Below are 19,622 nucleotides of genomic sequence, written 5' to 3' on the forward strand. Positions count from 1 at the left end.
ATGATAGTGGCTATGCAGAAGGACAAACGTAATCACAGGCTCATACAACTACTGGAATGTTTCTTGACACTCAAATGTCTCAATTGAATATGGTTTTCCAACATGATTGTCGGAGCAGACTGAGAATTACAGATAAACTGGAATCAACAGAAAGAAAGAAAGAAAGAAAGAAAGAAAGAAAGAAGAAAGAAAGAAAGAAAGAAAGAAAGAAAGAAAGAAAGAAAGAAAGAAAGAAAGAAAGAAAGAAAGAAAGAAAGAAAGAAAGAAAGAAAGAAAGAAAGAAAGAAAGAAAGAAAGAAAAAGAAAGAAAGAAAGAAAAACAGTAGGAGGCATGATGAAACTATACAAAACTGAAGACAAAATATGCCGTGCCATTAGAAATGCAATTATTCGTTATTACGGCAAAGCACACTCATTATGTTACCCTACAATTGAGACTGGCAACACTCGTGGTAATTTGATGACGCACAAGTCGTGGTGCTTTTGGCTGCAGAGAGTGAGCTTTAGTGTTTCACGCCATTTTTCCATCTTCAGCCAGCAATCCCGACTGACCCCTTTAATCACCTCAGAATTTTCCTTTTTCTGACTCCTGTCGCTTGGTGAAAATGTATTTAATACAAAAACCAAGCATTGACTCCATTAAGTAGTAATGAGGTGTTGTCATAATGTGTCGATGATAAAATATTAATAGCATGTGAAAAAATATTAGGCATCATAAAATAAATACTTACAGGAGCAATGAGTCAATTAACACTTGATAGATCCAGTTTATGTACAATACTCTGTAAGGGTGACACATTATACATATTTTGTGAATATCAAATATACTTGTAGAAGTTTAATATTATTTTAAAATAAACTTAAAAAAAAATATTCCCTCTTTTTTTAAATAAAGTGAGAAACATTTTTCTGGACACACTTGAATCTGATTCAATTAAGGGATGACATTCTCAGCTGTTTAGAATCTATTCACATGAGGTAGAACATAATCTAACCAGTGGTTATATGAAATACATCTGAACACACTTTTTTGTTTTGTTTTTGCCTATAATATTGTCAATTTCAATAAAATGTAACAACATTCGTAACAAAATGTGTGACTGTGAGGTGCATGCAATCGTATTGACCTACTGTATTTTTCTGAATGAGCTAATGAGCTAACCTAAGCTTCAGAATAATCCACTTAATAATTATAAATGGGTTTATCCTTAAATGTTTTTTAAGTACTTTTGAACAACCCAAACTCCCAATAGATAACTTCAGCACTTGTCCAGTGGCATTATTGTAATGTTAAACTAAAATAATGCTAAAAATGTTGTTAGCTAAGATTAGGTCACAAGAATTCCAATTAAAATGTTCATATTATTGAAATCATATTACCGGTCCATCAACATGTAGCCTAATGTACTGATAGTTTAATCAAAAATAAATTATCACATTTTAGAGGTACATGTTTGGTATGTAAGATCTTAAATAAATAGTAGCCTGCAATGCTTACTTCTGAAATTAAATTAAGTGGACTATAAGCACAACTTTCCATATAAAAAATGGAAAATGGAAGTACTCAAGTACTTGTATTCCTAATTAAGTACAATACTATAGTTTTATATTGTGGTGTCACTGTTTCAGCACATAGACACCAGAGAAAAGAGTCAAAGGACTTTTGATCAGCTGACACAGTGGCTGTCAAAGGATTCTTTGAATGGCCGTTCAAAGGAAACACTGTTTGCACACGGTTCATCCGTCTGTTCCCTTCTAACCTCATCTAACTTCCGCTCAACCCCCCCACTGGTGCAGGAGACATTCCTCTCAAGATGGTTGAATGGCAGCCCTGTTGCAGGTCAGCCTAGGCGGCAGCGACAGACGATTTACAGGGTCCCTGCTGTGCGGAGCTGTGACCCGGCCGCAGAGCAGAGCTCCCAGGTGACAAATAAAACACTAGCCCTCACAAGAGTGTGACTCAAGGCTCCACAATGCTAATTCAATACAATATGTCTAATTGTAGCCTATTTAAAGAGAGGCTAGCAAGATGCTCTGCCAGCCATTCAGAGGATTACTGCTAATTGGGAAATAAACGTGTGGTAAAAGAGTCTGGGATGAGGTAGTTAATGTGGAACCCTCTTAATGGACATTTAGAGCTCATTTGCTTCATTCGCACAAAGCATTGTTTGATCAGAAAAGCTTTTTATGGTGTTCCATTAGATTTGGTGTTTGTTTTGTTAGGCGCCACCAAAAGTCAGCATCAAAGACGTCACACAATGTTCCCGCCTAATATCACTTTAATTATCTTGGCAATTTCACATCATGCATTTAAGTATAATCTATACAAAAGCTTATTTTAGTAATGTCATGGCCAGCTTTAGATATGGACCACTCACTACCAAATACAGAGAGCAGACGGCTACAGTTCTTATCAGTGATGGCTTCTTTTGATAAATTATTACAGAACTGAAAGCAATCATCATGGACTCAAAGACTGTTTGTTAGAGCTTGTATAACAAAATAAACTTAAATTTACTTCCATATAAACCCTGTGGGTATTTGTTCCATTTAAGGTTTAAGTTAGTACCTTTCACAAGTATGTTTTTGTTAATTTCCTCAGCTACTTGGCCTGTATTTTTCTATTCACTCATTTATATTGGTTTTCAACACTGCATCGGAAATTGACCAGTTGTAAATTGTATATACTTGTATCCTGTTTAAGCAAGTTGTTGTAGCATTAGAGTTGAAATACATAAATTGCTTTTACGTAATCCATCTGTATGGTTGATTTGTTGAAAAGTTGACTGTCCAGTTGACAATGTCATTAACATAAAAAAATACATCATATTCACAAGAGGAACAGTTCAATGATTTAGGATTATTATTTTCTTTCTTCCGGAGAGAGAAAATGAAAAGATTTATTAACCACAAAGTCTAAACATCTGATTCTAGTTTGCTTAAATCGTATGCAAACGCAGATGTAAAAAGGGACAAATTGTTATTTTAGGAGGAAGTATATATAATCTAACTATATAGCCCCGTCACACATACACTGTGACTCAGACATTATCCGGAGTTTACCCGGGTGCGATGTAGCCTGGTGCTACCAGACTATCGTACTTCATTTCATTTGTACAGAAGGTCTGGAAGTGCTGTAATTGGCAAACGTTCACTCACTTGGAGGCGGGTGTCTGTTGAAGTTTAAAACTATTGGATCTGCCCAGTGCCACTCTGGATTAGCCAACCAATCGCATCACGTTTGGTCAGACGTATGTTATGAGCCAGCTTCTGACGGTGCGTTTCAGTTGTACAGGGAACTCGGAAATTTCCGACTTCACTACATATTGTAGTCTATGGATCTACCGTACCTGGCAACGGTAACTTGCTAGAGCCTAACGTTTAGTTATTTGGATGAGAAAGGTTGTAGATGTCCATACTTTCCCGAGCAGATGCACTGGAACACAGACAGGTCGAACTCGGAACTACCAAGTTGTACATTTTCGATTTCCGAGTATAAAGGAACGCAGCATTCAACTGAAACTGGAGCGCAACTTCGACGTCATTGTCTTCAGCCACTCGCTCTGTTCGCTGATTGGACCGCCAAAAGTCTGGACAAGCAGAATTCCATGAACACACCGCACCCCCAGACTGACTATTGAAGTGAAATGAAAATTGAGCGGAAGTAGGTAGGCGGGCGGAGCCAGGCTAGGTGCGATGTAAGTGTGAACACAAATGTCCTGGTTATTCCAGAATGAGAATATCAGAATAAGAATAACATATTTCACAATATTGAAATAAATAAACGTTATGATATAATTATAGTATTCATACGTATATCAATATCTTAAACAAACATTATTATTCACTATAATATGTTCACTGATTTCGACCTATAGAACTAAGCATACAATCGTTTTGGGTTCAAAATTATTATAACTTAAGTTCATGGATTTAAAATGTTTTTCCAGTTTGACCCCATTGGGATCATGTATATAAATAGCTGCCTCATATGTAACAAAAAAATATATTAATATTTTGTACATGGCACCTCTTCGGAACAAATACCTCAACAGTTGAAATGTGTTGTGCCCTCCATTTCGAGTTTGTGACATCAAATCAAGGGCTTGGATATTATGGGCCATCAATAAGACAGATGGCGGTGACGAAGCGAGACTCACTCAAGAGCACCGCTGCAATATATTGGTTTCAGCCTGGCACAACATGGTTTTCTATCTCAATTAAGGAGGGGGGGAAATGATCCTGAAAGCAAATTAAAATCCAGTGTTAACTGTCTTGGGACGAAAGCTTAAACTCTGCGGCTGAAGAAGGAAACTGGCTCTTGACCAAATATATTGTTCTTATCAGTGGCTGATAAAATAGATTACCATTTACTTCCATTAATTCATCAACAGAAGGTATGCCATGTTTTAAAAAGGGTTTTATTTTGGCTGCCTAAATGACAAATGTCCAGTTTCACAAATCATTAGTTGCATCTTAGGCTCAACGTTTGAAATATACTGATTAGATTATGGTATCCAAGTCATAGTAAAATTTGGTATGAAAATGAGCGCAATGCAATTTTGTAAACAGTTTCATAATTTAACATTTTCTTAAGACCATAGCACAGGCTGAACTTCTGCTAATTTTTGTTCTGCAGGGGAAAGTTCACATGGAACTTTTACTGACCTTTTACATTTTTAATAAGATGCTGTTCAGTTTTACTCTAAAGGTCACACTGGTGGTTTTGAATAATTTTTCCAATTCACTGCAAGTCACACGTACTTTACATTCTGCTGACCATTTCCTAAGGCACAACAAAGCGTATAGTTATTTGAAGTGTATTCAATCAACTTGGAGAAACTCTTTTAAAGAATGTATGTGAACATTAATTTGCTTCCTTTTTTTGTCTGCGTAATGTTATTGTTGCACAGCTACACAGCTGTAAGCGTAGGCCAATATTTGTGCCAATATGCTTTGTTTATTTGTGGTTGTTAAGCTGCTAAACAACACAATAATAGTAATATAATCCTATTTGCAACATTCATATTTGCCTAAATGCTTCATCTTATTTTTATTTGAGAGGTCTGTGTTGCATTACAACACAACAATAACATAACCTTGACAAGTAAATGCTGTTTGTGCTGAAGTTTAAGTCCATGTTGAGTTGCAATAAATGGAAACAAATGGCTGCCAGGAAGGTCGGCAGTACTGTAAAGTAAACATGATGTGTAGTGAAATGCAAAAAAACAAACACTTAATGACTTATTAACATTTCCAACTATATACCTGAAGGTGTTATTCAAAGTGACAAACCCATAAGCTTATAAAAATGGATGACCAACATTTGTTATTGAATTAATACCAAATTTAAAAGATAGTTATCATTTAGATAGTTAGGATTTTTAATGAAAGTTATTCTTATTAATAACTTGTAACTGACATAAAGTATTTAAAGGTAATTCTTTAACCAATAATAAAGCAAATATTTTATGTATCAATTCTCTAGTTAACGGAAAGACTCTTGTTTTCTTGTGTGCAGATACTTTCATTTTTAGCACTGGATATCAATATATGGACTCATGGAAGTGGGAAAGAAAACATGTACATTCTTATTTTAAGGATTATTAATGGACTTTGATAATCTTCTGGATGACATAGGTTGTAAACCAGGCCCCAGCAAGCTGTCTCCCAGATCAAATGGGCAGCTTCACAGCATGCTATCAGCGCTGTTAGCTCCGGCTGTAAACCAAACCTCCCAGGAGGTCAGAGGTCAAAATGTTTGGGCTTCAGAGAGACGCCATAGGTTGAGCATGGCCAGGATTTAATATGAAGTCCGACAGAAAGTTACTGCCTGTGAATTAGTGACCTTAACCCTTATATACTGTAGGAAGATCATTCAGAGGAGGTCCAGATGCAGATCGTCCAGGCATTGCACACAGGTAGGTTATTATAGCGGTAAACTTATACTTTATTTTGTGAACAATACTGTATTTAGTGAAATATGACTACAAATGATCATATTATAAAAAAAATAACATATTTTTCTGTTTCTGCCTGTGCGTTATTTTTATATATTTCCTTACCATATCATTGTTTTTAGCCAAGCCAGTGGCTCTATTGAAGTTAGCTAGTCCGTCCGCTATTTTGATCCAGACCTAAAAGTTATTATCCCTTGAAAATAGCGCAAATTCTTGGGCTTTTAGTGAAATGTCTTGGATTGTCATGAAATTGTGATTGTCATTCATTTAATTGTATATTCCCCGAGCAAAATCCTTGTTTTATTTGAACTATTAAATGTGAATTGTGTTATTGTTCCATTAGGCTACTTCCAAAACTCCTATAGAAAAATTATACAAAGATGAACATAATCAACAAATCCACAATACTCTTACCACAATTACAGGTGAAATGTACATCTCTTCCTTTTGACAAAGCAGGATATAAATGGTTAATTGTATGTGATAGTAAGGAGCAAGTCAGATAGGTGATGCTGGATGAATGAATATTATGTCACATCAGTAATGTGGAAATGTTTTTCCTTTTTGTCTGCGTGTTTGGGTTAACCTTGTTCAAGCAGACGAGAGAAAGTGTGTCACGTTGATCTGTGAGGCTGCTGCACAGTGCACTGCACTGTTTCTCTCAGGCAAACCAAGGTGAAAAGCAATTTCTTTGTTGATTTGAATTTTCTGATGTTACATATACACCTTTGACAGGATGGTTTCTGGTTACAACTCGAATGTTAATTGTATTGTAGGCTCCGCAGTGACAATAGACAGAATCAGCAATGTAGAGATACTAAATAGAGCAGACGTAAACAATATGCCTAAGTCTTTTATATGAATATCAGGAAAGCAATTTGGGTATACTGAAAACAATGGATGAAAAGCTTCTAATTAATTTTGATGAATCTTAAGGCTCCTTTCATTTTAACAGGAACTCTAGCAGACAGAAATGCATGCTGTTGGAGAGGAAAATGTTAAATTGAAGCACAATATATTTTCTTTTCTGGGTTAGATTCTAGATAAAACAGATAGTGAAGGTGCCTTAACACTTAGGTCAAAAGACTACACTTTTCTGTGCACAGCCCAATTGAAAGTTACTTTGTATGAATTACTTCTTTAAAGGGGATTTCAATCACATCCAGATAAAGAGACTTAGAGCCCCACTTTTTCCTCCTTCTTGCTCTTCATTTGGCATGCATTTTGGCACGCACCTCAATGCATTGCACCCGAGGGTGTGTTACTGCTGATAAAGGCAGAGAGAGAGAGCGGAAGACAGGGAAAAAAATAGAGTGGGGGGAGGAGAGGGAGGGGAAAGTGGTCTGTTATCAGGAGCCGGGAACAGCAGCCTTCTTACCTGAGACGTACACCTGCTGGTTCACTGTGTTCTCACACAGAGGGCATATACCCCAACATCGCTACATCTGGATACACTTGGAACACGGAGGCTAATTACTGGAGTATTAACGTGTTTCTTGTCAGGTATCACAGACATTTGTACGCACAGCACTCGGCACAAAGCCTAATTTTCACACATTTGGAGGTCAACCAAACTTAGCATGAGTCCCCCAGCTACACGTGCGATGAGACAACTATGGAGAGATACAATAGCAAATTATTACAATAGTTTTTCGGGAAATACTCATTTCCCCAGTTCTTACCATTAGAAAAACGAAACCATTCTAACTTATGGAGCAAGTAGCTGGTTAGCATATTGTAGTATACGCCTGGAAATGGGAAAACAGCTAGCTTAGCTCACTCCAAAGGTGAAATAAATCTCATACCAGCACCTCTAAATCTCACCAATGTATGCATTATACATATCTCCTTTCTTTGAGCCATACAAAACCGAAGTGGAAAAAACTATTTGTTGTGAAGCCTTCGGCTGGTAAAGTATGGAATTACTTTATGTGACAATGAATAAAACATGAATTCACTAAAACTCAAAAAGGCATATGGTAGAAGAGACATCTCAATGTAGATAAACTGTCTATCGGTTACTACTCACTCTCTAGAATACTTAGAAGCTGACGTTTTCTTTGAAACTGGCCTCACCAAAAGCTTGAAAGTCCGTCCTCAGCAACTGGCACACTCCCGCGATTTCGGCTCCGACATCTAGGAAAAGCACAGACGACGTCTCGCCCACGATGACAGCATAAGCTAATTCAGCTAACTCACTTGTGACTTGACGATGCGAAAAAACACACGTTCTGTCTACAGCATAGGCCTACTCACGCACTAAAGTGTGGGGTAACCGACCAAAAGCTTGCAGCCCAGTGCAAATGAAATAACAATATAAAAACAGCAGTCTGTAATTTACACAGTCAATCTCTCAACCAATTCGCTCTATGCCATTGACTTCTCGCTCTTCAGTTGCACACTTTTTTCTTCTTCCTCTCCTTTTTATAAAGAAATATCTAGGCTAATTGATATTTATCAGGTTATAAAAGTTATTTTATTGACTAGAGCATTATGTGCCAGACTTTTTGTAGACCATGAGTAGCATAACTCAAATTGACATTTGCACACTTTGGTTTTTGATGCATTAACAAAGAAAATAATTAGCCCAACGGTTAAACAGTTTGTTTGAAATACATGAATTTCCTTCCTTTTCCGGGTTAGACGACAATAATAGCTCGATGTAGGCCTACGGTCACCACCAGCTAAGCTTAGCTTAGCATAAAAAAACTTAAAACTATTTTTTTTTATAAACCGCGCTTAACTAAATCGCACGCACACTTTACTAAAGGGCAATAATGGTTTTGTGAAGGGAATAGACACAAACTCAGCAAAACCATCACCGCTAGCTCAGTAATGCACGTTGTCTTACCCTTTCCATTTTTGCTTTTCTAAACATGAACAACTTCAGATGTGTCTTTAACTGATTTTTTTAACCTGTCCACAGGGCCAGGTTAGTTGCGTCCCCCTTTCCAGTCCTTATACGCTAACTAACTTCTGGTACATGCAGTAGCCTATTTATCGTACAGATGGAGGGTTGGATGGAGAAAGTGCTCTCAAACTTCTTATCTAACTTTTGTCAAAAAGCTATTATTTAACCACATTCCCCAAAAACGTAAAAAAAAAAATCAGTAATTTTATCTCATAGTCAAGTTAATCAAAAGGTGGCTGATCATTTCTTCAAATGTCTCAGTATCTAATAATGTTTCTGTGGGGGCTGATAGTCCTTCATGTGAGACTTAGCCCAAGATGAGAGCTATTGTAGGGAGCGTTAATACAAACCAGATGTTAAACTTGTGTCCTCAAAATGAATGGGCCTATTGGGAAACCAAGGCAAGTCTCAGGGGACATTCCACTGGAGGCTAAGCTGATTGGTTCATATTGAAACAACATGGCCAAGATAAACTGGGATTTCAAGAAAGGGGGTCTCTGGACGCCGGAGTCTAAAATAAATCGTTAGGGCTAAAGGAGGAGCTTAGCTCATCCTCTAAGGAAAACAGTGAGTTTTGCAAGTGACTGACACACATGATGACTGTGGCGCCAGGCAACCTAGGTCTACAGCCCAGTTGTGGGCTGCATGGGAAGTGGAGAGCATCAGGGGCCGTGCTTCTTTTGTGCTGATGTCACAAAGCTGCAGGGTATTACTTTTTCCAAATTGTTGTATTTATTTTCCCCTCACGACTTGACTGTTTTTGGCAGGGGAAAACTAGAGCTCAAATTGTTCTTGTAAAGACAAAGATTACTCTTATGATCGCAAATTTAAATGCATCTCATTTGTTTAATCTTGCATACAGGCATCAAAGGTATCATGTGTGACTCCAGCTCTGCAAATGCAGCAGCATCTTGATCTATTTACTTTTTAACACGATTCAGCCTTATTTGGTTCATGGGGCTGGTATAATGTATTGGAAAAAGAAAATCACTTCATATTGATTTTGTTCCTTTCCCCTCTACTTTTTTGCCAACTGATTCTTGTTTAATACAGTTTAATCTCAAAGCAATTGCTGTCATACTTTGAGATTAAAACGTTTATTTGTCACATACAGTATCTCACAAAAGTGAGTACACCCCTAACATTTCTTCACATTTTTCTTTATATCTTTCCATGCGACAACACTGAATAAATGACACTTTGATACAATGTCAAGTAGTCAATGTACAGCTTGTATAACAGTGTAAATTTACTGTCCCCTCAAAATAACTCGACACACAGCCATTAATGTCTAAACTGCTGGCAACAAAAGTGAGTACACCCCTAAGAAAAAATGTCCAAATTGGGCCCAAAGTGTCAATATTTTGTTTTGCCATCATTATTTTCTAGCACTGCCTTAACCCTCTTGGGCATGTAGTTCACTAGAGCTTCACAGGTTGCAACTGGAACCCTCTTCTACCCATTCATGACGACATCAAGGAGCTGGTGGATATTAGAGTCCTTGCGCTCCTCCATCTCCCGTTTTAGGATGCCCCAAAGATGCTCAATAGGGTTTAAGACTGGAGACATGCTTGGCCAGTCCATAACCTGTACCCTCAGCTTCTTTAGCAAGCCAGTGGTCGTTCGGAGGGGTGTTTGGGGTCGTTATCATGTTGCAGTACTGCCCTGCGGCCCAGTTTATGAAGGGAGGGGATCATGCTCTGCTTCAGTATGTCACAGTACATGTTAGAATTCAATGAACTGTAGATCCCCAGTGCTGGCAGCACTCATGCAGCCCCAGACCATGACACTCCAACCACCATGCTTGACTCTAGGCAAGACACACTTGTCTTTGTACTCCTCACCTGGTTGCCGCTCCACACTCTTAACACCATCTGAACCAAATACATTTATTTTGGTCTCATCAGACCACAGGACATGGTTGCAGTAATCCATGTCCGTAGTCTGTTTGTCTTCAGCAAACTTTTTGTGGGGTTTCTTGTGCATCATCTTTAGAATAGGCTTCCTTCTGGTATGATGAGCCATGCAGACCAGTATGATGCAGAGTGTGGCGTATGGTCTGAGCACTGACAGGTTGACCCCCCACCCCTTCAAGCCCTTCAGCAATGCTGGCAGCACTCATACGTCTATTTTCCAAAGCCAACCTCTGTGTACGACGCTGACCATGTGCACTCAACCTTCGTAAACTGGGCCGCAGGGTGGTATTGCAACATGATAACGACCCCAAACACACCTCCAAGAGGACCAGTGGCTTGCTAAAAAAGCTGAGGGTAAAGGTTATGGCCTGGCCAAGCATGTCTCCAAACCTAAACCCTATTGAGCATCTTTGGGGCATCCTCAAACGGAAGGTGGAGGAGCGCAAGGTCTTTAATATCCACCAGCTCTGTGATGCTGTCATAAATGGGTGGAAGAGGGTTCCAGTTGCAACCTGTGAAGCTCTAGTGAACTCCATGCCCAAGAGGGTTAAGGCAGTGCTGGAAAATAATGGTGGCCACACAAAATATTTACACTTTGGGCCCAATTTGTAAACTTTTTCTAAGGGGTGTACTCACTTTTGTTGCCAGCAGTTTAGACATTAATGGCTGTGTGTCGAGTTATTTTGAGGGGACACTAAATTTACACTGTTATACAAGCTGTACACTGACTACTTTACATTGTATCAAAGTGTCATTTATTCAGTGTTGTCCCATGGAAAGATATAAAGAAAAATGTGAAGAAATGTGAGGGGTGTACTCACTTTTGTGAGATACTGTACATCATAGTACAATGTAGAGTGTGCAGTGAAAGTCTACCACCTCCATTGACTGTACCTAAACTTTAATCTTGAAAACCGGGAAAATATTGTAATATATAATTGATAAGTTAAATACATAAAGACATTGAACATTTGACAAGAGCAAATGGAGGCAAACGGAAATTAAAAAAGGAAATGTGGAAAGTGTGTACAATGTAGAAAACAGTACTCCTCATCTTCTTCGCCATAGCAGCAAAGACTACTCAAAGACAAGTAGAAGGTCAGTTGTTTGGGCGGCCAGTGCTTAGCCCCAGAAAGCCAAAAAAACAAACACTCAAGGTCACAACAGTGGCATTTTTAATTACCATCAGCCAGTCGTGGAGGTAATTGCTGGAGCCATGTACTTCTGTACTCTTGAGATGTCAGGCTGTACAAAGAAACATCTAAAAGGAGAAGCACGCTCCCACACAATAGCTGGAAAGCAGGAGTGCGGCGGTGCTTTCCTCTTGTCAGTGGGCTGGTCGGCCTGTTTTGTAAGCACTTCCATCCTGTGAAAGCCCCCTGGTAGACCTCCACCTGCTAGCTCACTATACTAGTCTGCTGCAACTTCTCAGAGAGGAGAGCAGCGGGCCAGCCTCTCCCCCTCATTTCACTGGCGCCAGCGCTCAATGGGCCCTGCACTTTGATTATTTGTGTTAACAGTTAATTTAGCACCACAGACACATGTGCCAAAGCTGGCTTCACTTCCTCATGCATCACCAACAAATGTGACTTTTATGAGTTCCTTTTCACAGGACTGACTCCCCCCCAAACACCCCCCCCCCAACCCCCACCCCACCCCCTCTCTTGCTCTCACACTGGGTGGATTCCCCACACACATGCACACTTCGCTCCTGCAGACACCATCTCCTCACCTCCCTTTACCTCTCCTCGTTCCCCTCCTCCCCTGTCGCATTTTCCAGCCTCCACTCACTTATTTCTTTGGTTAAACCCTAATCTCTTCCACATCTTGCCTGCGAGAGTTATTTCTGGCTCCTCTGTTCCCAAACTTTGCATTATCAGGGAATACAATTCATGTCAAGTTATGCATTGGTTAAACACACCACAAGAGATATTCTTTAGGAGATTTGAACTGCAGTTGAAAAGAAGGCTTATCCCCTAAAAGAGTGTCTTCTTAACGGGTTTTTTTTTCCATTTTTTTTTATCCAGACTTACAAAAATAACTACATAAGGGGAATCAAATAAATAAATGTTTCATACGGCGAGCTCACTGAAGAACGACATACATACCACAGAGCAATGCAAACCTTTTTGCAACTGATGATCGATGATGCTACCATCCTGACTCCTGTTCCATGATGTTATGACCACTGTATAGACTGAAGTGTTCCAGATATTAGGTCAAACCGGAGAGCATGACCTGCACTTTTTTGCTATTAAGTGACATAAAGATATAATCTGCTGTTCTGAAAACCCTATCCTCCATACCAAGTGGAGCCACAGTCTAGTGGTAGTGGGAAAGGGAGCTCAAAGGACTTTGTCAATGCCTAGTTAGCTTCGACATTGATACTTACAGAGTGGGAAAGAACAGTGCTGAGGGAGCACAAACTGGCCGCACACCGATGAGCTCATGCCAGGACTATGCAAGCAGAAGGCCACAGGAGCCATGGAAATGTTTGGACATCTATTTTGCTCCCCCACTTGTCTGTAGTGCAATCCAGTGCATCATCTTTTGTGGTTGAGAGACACGTTTTCAAGTGGCCTGAGGCAGAATCTTGAAAGGTTGGTCTTTGCATTTTTCTTTTATTGTGTGACTGCATTTCAGCCACTCAGCAGGAGCAAATTGTGACCGCAACCCAACACCGCAGATTCTTCTTCATTAATTCTCCATCCGTGCCATGTAGTCTATCACTGCTCAAGTATTGATTCATGCGCAGTGGTCCATAATAGCATGCCCACTGTGGCCTGTTTTCAGTTCAGTCAGAAATGGTCACTGCTGCTAGTATCCTGAAGCAATGTTATATGGTGGAACTGCTTGTGGAAATCTTATGTAATTCCGTTTGCTTTAACATTTGCACACAGGGTTTCTGCAGTCAGGCAGCTTACTGTGCTCACTGAGGTGTCATTAAACATTTAATTTGGATTATATTTCAACCCTTAAGAGGTTCAAGTCTTGGCTTTAAAACTTAACAGGTTAATTATAACACTGTATTTCACCCTTATTTGGCATTAATAAGCAGTATTATTAAGTATTGCTTACTGGTGTATTACACTGTTATGAAGCTATAAACAGCTATAAAAAAATGTATAGCCATTTTTTTTTAGTTTGTGTGTTTGATATTAACATCATATTATGCAAATGTAAGTCATCATACAAAGCAAGGACTACAATGTTTTGGTCTAGAAAATGAATAGCCTAATAATTGAATCAGTTCATCTGGGAGGTAATCCAAGGTTAACTGATCACGTCACGTTCACATCCATGGCATGCACATTGTGTATTGAGTTTATTTAAAAACATTTGGAAATGGGGCTGTTCCAGTTGCCCATGCACTGTGTATAGTCTATAGCCTATTTCAGCCTTGTCTGTGAAAAAAGAGATAGGTGGACAACAGAGTTATTCTGCTTCGTTCCTCTCACTGCATTTAAATGCATTCATTATATTACAGAGAAATATGTCCCGTAAAAGAAAAACAGCTCCAAGTCCATCCCAGAGGACCCTCCATAATATTTCATTTTAAATTCATATTTTTATGGAAAATCCATGTGTCTTTCTTCAATAACTTCTAATTCATCCAACCTAGTGTCTCCAAATTATTTGTTCACACAAAATTCCTCAGATTTAGCCTCTTAATTTTCCTCTCAAAGTGCACCAGATTCATGCATTTCTCTTTAAAAAGCTCCCGGGGGGGGGCATACCCCCGGATCCCCCTAGGAGGGCCTGGATCTCGGCTATTTACTACCATTCATCTATTATTTTCTATTTATCTACACTCTTTTCACCAAGATGCAGATTTGAGGCACTAAACAGAAAACACTGGGTAATTTGGGCTGACTATCATTGGAGAGGGGCCCCCTGATCATATTCCGCTTAGGGCCCCATGAAGGCTTGGGCCGGCTCTGCGTTCCATTGTAGGCTACTCTGGAACACGGAAACATCCGACTCCATAGTACCGAGTACCGACCTGTATATGTTCCTGGGCAAGTTTTATTTTGTACACACTGTATCGGCCTTATTTCCCATGGGGGAAGAAGAGGCATAAGTAAGTAAGTAAGTTTTATTTTTGAACACCCTTTGTCCCGCATGTTCAAAATTGATAAAACAGTAATTCTGCACACTGGGTGTGCTGCACAATTGGAAAGTCCTGATTTCTGAGTACAAGAAAGCCGCATTATTTCACATTATTACAGAAATGTAAACATTTTGCAAAATTTATATTCCTAAAATGTTGCTTTACATAACATTCAGAATGGGCTAGATAATAACTCTTGTTCATAGCTAAAACTTGCGTACAAGCTAATAGTGCTGTAGCTTAGTTAGCTAAGAAGCTAGTAGCATAACTAAGAGCTTTTTAGATAGTATATTATATGATATGATATGATAAGTCAGTGATGAAAATGACAAATTACATTAAATCAAAGGTGTGGATTCAGATACATATTTTGAGTGAAAGTATGGCAAAAAATAGGTCTAACACTGATTCTGGTCATTTTGGACCCACATAATGTCCATATATCACCCTGGAACTGCAACCATTCACAGCATGTTATAAATAATGTATTCAGCGTTTATAAGCTGCTTATGAATATTAAATAAGGGTTTAAATTAAAGTGCTACTGTGAATCCTGTTGAAGCCAAATTAAGATATTGGCTTTAAAAGCTTTAGTGCGTAACTTATGTAGCCCACATGAAGAATTCTGAGTAATGACAATAACACTGTCGTTGCATCTACATAAGTTAAGCCTTCTGTGATCACGCATGCATTTAATACCTTCTGCTGTATGCCCAGGTTTTTTCTTAGCAGTAGAATCAAAAGCGGTAGAAACAACAGATTTCTTTGGGCTCTTCTTGGGATTTTTCTTAGCTCCTGCGCCAGTGTCCGGCGGTGACACCAGTTTGTAAATGCCGCTATAATAAGAAATACAGAGAGATTTTTGTGGAGCTGAAAGGTTTAATGAGATTTCAACTAATTTGGGAAAGGCTTGAATGTAACCGACATTCAGTTACATGGCAAAGTTACGCACTGCAGCTTTAAATAAAGGGTCAGAAAAAACCTGTGCAGGCCTAGTAGTAGACAAGAAGCCTGATCTTTATTTTCTCCACATACAAAGGTGAGAGGATGACAAAGTATATAGGCCTACCCAAGGGGGGTAAGCGGTGTGTGTGTGTGTGTGTGTGTGTGTGTGTGTGTGTGTGTGTGTGTGTGTGTGTGTGTGTGTGTGTGTGTGTGTGTGTGTGTGTGTGTGTGTATGGGTGTGTGTGTGTGGTGGGGGGGGGGGGGAGAGGTCACAGGGGAAAGCTCTCAGAGACACTCGGCTGACCGGGCTTCTGCACACAGCTCCGGGATTCCCTCCTCTTCCTTCCCAGTATTGTCCCACATCCTGCAGGGCCCGGCTCTCTCCTCTGCGGCCATCGCTGCCACAATAGCATCAGCGGGCAGTGGGCACCGAGGGGTGACCAGAGGGACACCGGCAGTCAGCCTGACAGGATGTGACACACTTCTCTCAACAATTAATGAGTACAAAAGGAGCAGGCTGACGCAACATGACAGCGTAGCATGGCACTTCAGGTCTTAATGGCTTCGCCGAGTGGCATCCTCACACCAGGCCATCACACTCTGAAACAAAAATGTCCCAATGATGGCAATACGGAAAAGACTTGCTAGAATCTATAATTCAACACAACAGGTCACACTTTTGTTGTTATCAAAACTAATGTTAAGTGATGGAAATAGGCTAAATGTTAGCCTATAGCCTACAACTTCTATGGTTCAATTTGAGGTTACTTGAGTATTTGCATTTCATGGTATTTTATTCTTCAACTCTACCACATTTCAGCTACAGATACTCAACGTTTTACTCCACTGTTTTTATGTGACAGCTATATAGTTACTTTGCAGATTTTGATTTTACATACTTCACCATGACCTAACAAAGAATACTGCGTTCACCAGTAATGTATAAATGATGATAATCTAATGTTATACTGTAATTCTCACTTTCAGAAAGGCCATTCTGCTGCCTTATAAGTTCTTTGCACGTTTCTGCTAATATTTATGTACTTCTACTTAAATGAGATGTGAATAGTTCTTCCACCAAAGCTCATGGCTAATTAGGACAATTTACCTCAGTGTCTTTGATGTAACTGCAGAGTAGGCTAAACCCAAATATCATATAACAGCAAAGAGAAACAGCATTGCCAGTTCTAATTTCGAAGCAACTTTAGTTTAGTTTTTTGGTCGTGCTATTTGACAGGGAGAAAACCCGCAGATTCAATATTCAACAAAGTAGTATTGATATCCTCTTTCCCCAGTGACTTCTTCTGGCCTCGGTAAATGATCAAACGAGCTGAATTCCTGCTCTTCTGGCGTTTGTAGACTGCAAACAGCAGCTTTCTCAATATTAATAATAATATTACCGATGGCACCACTGAAAGAGAGGGATTAGTGCTCATAGTGCTGAATGAGACGTCCCCGCTTGGCTGGTATACATGTGGGATTTGACTTGACTTTTCTTTAAACACAGCAAATGGGAAGCCAAAAATCTTTTTCATTTAAGAGCAATTAAGTGGATCCCAGATTCACTGGCTCCAGCACGCCGCCGAGGCTTTTTTTCCCCCTTTGGTTTTATTACCCATTTCCTCTCCCTTGCGCCAGCAGAAGGAATGCTCACTTTTCTCTCACAAAGCCACATTTCCAACGCCAGAATCACACAGGGACCACCATGATTAAGTGCAAGCCAGTGCTTCCCTAAACATGTGAGACATTATAGACCCCCCTCCTCCTCAAAATACTGGAGAAGTGTTGTGTTCCAACATTTATGTGAAGTAATTAAAAACATCCACCAGTAATTTAATAGTTCTCACTAACTAGAGACATGAAGTCTACACAGTTTTTTCACTCTGTATAAATAACCTGGAATGCAGTGAGTACACAGACAGACGATTTGGTCTCTCTTTTTTTCCCTTCTTCTTCTTCCTGCTTTTTGCAACATTTTGTAAGAAGCCCTGTTCTGTGTCACCATGACCCGAGACAAGGTTGTGCAGCTACCAGAGACAAGCTGCCTTTCTTTAAATTCATGTTCCAGATACCTCCATCCATACATCATGCGCCGACAGACCATTCAAATCAAAGCTTTCTCATAACTTGGGACTGTCATTCAGCGAGTCTGTAGTCTAACATCAGAGAGCATAAAAATGACCTGAAACGCTCACTGCAGCATGCATATCCGAATGTTGGATTGGCTCTCTGTGAAGTGCATGTCAATAGCCCCAGAGAGCCGGCGGTGCAACGGACATGTGGTTTCAATCTGCCTCTTTTCTCACAGCGAGGGACGAGGCCATTCATTTATCTCACTGTAAATACAGCACTTAAACACTCAGCAGACACACTGTTATCCAAGCCTCCAAAAAAACTGGCCATGTGGGTAATTAGCTTAAGCAAACAGTGTTATTGATACAATTTTTTTTTTTTTTTAATAATACATGGGTCAAATACTATTTTGTGTGAACAATACGAGTAGGCCCACCTCATTCTCTGCCCTGATTTTAACATTGGATCAAGGAGGTTTGTTATACAATAATGTGGGTGAAGACAGCATGGCAATGAAGACCCCACTGGGTAAGATGAACAACAGAACCTAATGTCTAGAAAATCTAATTTATTAGTAAAATAAGTTTAAGATTGGTCTCTTTTTTGCGTCACTTTGACTGGTCATGGATACGTGGTTTGAGGGTCAGTGCATAAAAACTTTTAGTTGCACTTATCTACATTTTTATATTCACTTAAAGGAATACTTCACCCATACGGAACCAGCGTTCTATCTTTATAAAATAACTATTATAATATAATGAATGAGGTTTTTCTTCCCTCAGTCTTCCCTTAGTCTTCCCTTGGCCCAGCTGTCCTGTTAATCCTAACCCTTACTGTGATGTCACAAGAAGGAAACTGTAGGGTTAGACAGTGAGACCATAAAACACTCTTTCTGCCTTTTCTCAGGCTAAGATGATCCGATTTAATTTTTTTTTGCACATTTATACTAAATAGGATCTCCGAGTTCAATACACTTTCATGTTCCAACCGGTGAAGTAGGCCTTTAAGATCCCAGTGGATGGGGTCACTCAGCAGCTCCCGACTTCACAGTTCGGCACAACTCTAGAGCATTTTAGCATCTTTCAGCACATTGTTTTGGTTTTATGCATCCCTTTACTTTACTGCTTTGGTTCACATTCACTGCTCTCATCAACGCTGTTTACAGCAGACAGATGTTTTCAGCAAAACACCTTTTATAAACCCAATGTGCACATTCGTCTCAGCACCAATAGATGTGATAGATGGATAGACGCAGAGCCGGCCCAAGCCTTCAGGGGGCCCTAAGCGAAATATGATTGGGGGCCCCTCTCCAATGTTAGCGCTGCTGAAACTATAGATCTTTGTTAAATATCATTCACACACCCAGTGTTTTCCGCTAGTGCCTCCACTGTGCGGCTGTGCGAAAATATTATACAGCCAAGATTCAGACCCTCCTAGGAGGGTCCGGGGGTATGCCCCCCCGGGAGATTTTTTTAACCTTTTTAAAGTGAAATGCATGAATCTGGTGCACTTTGAGGAACATTAAGAGGCTAAATCTGAAGAATTTTGTGTGAACAAATTATTTGGAGACACTGGGTCAGATGAATTAGAAGCTATTGAAGAAGGACACATGGATTTTCCATAAAAATATTAATATAAAATAAAATATTATGGAGGGTCCTCTGGGTTGGGCTTGGAGCTCTTTTTCTTTTACGGGACATATTTCT

This window comes from Ammodytes marinus (assembly GCF_949987685.1).
Source record: "Ammodytes marinus genome assembly, chromosome: 9".
Lineage (NCBI taxonomy): Eukaryota > Metazoa > Chordata > Actinopteri > Uranoscopiformes > Ammodytidae > Ammodytes > Ammodytes marinus.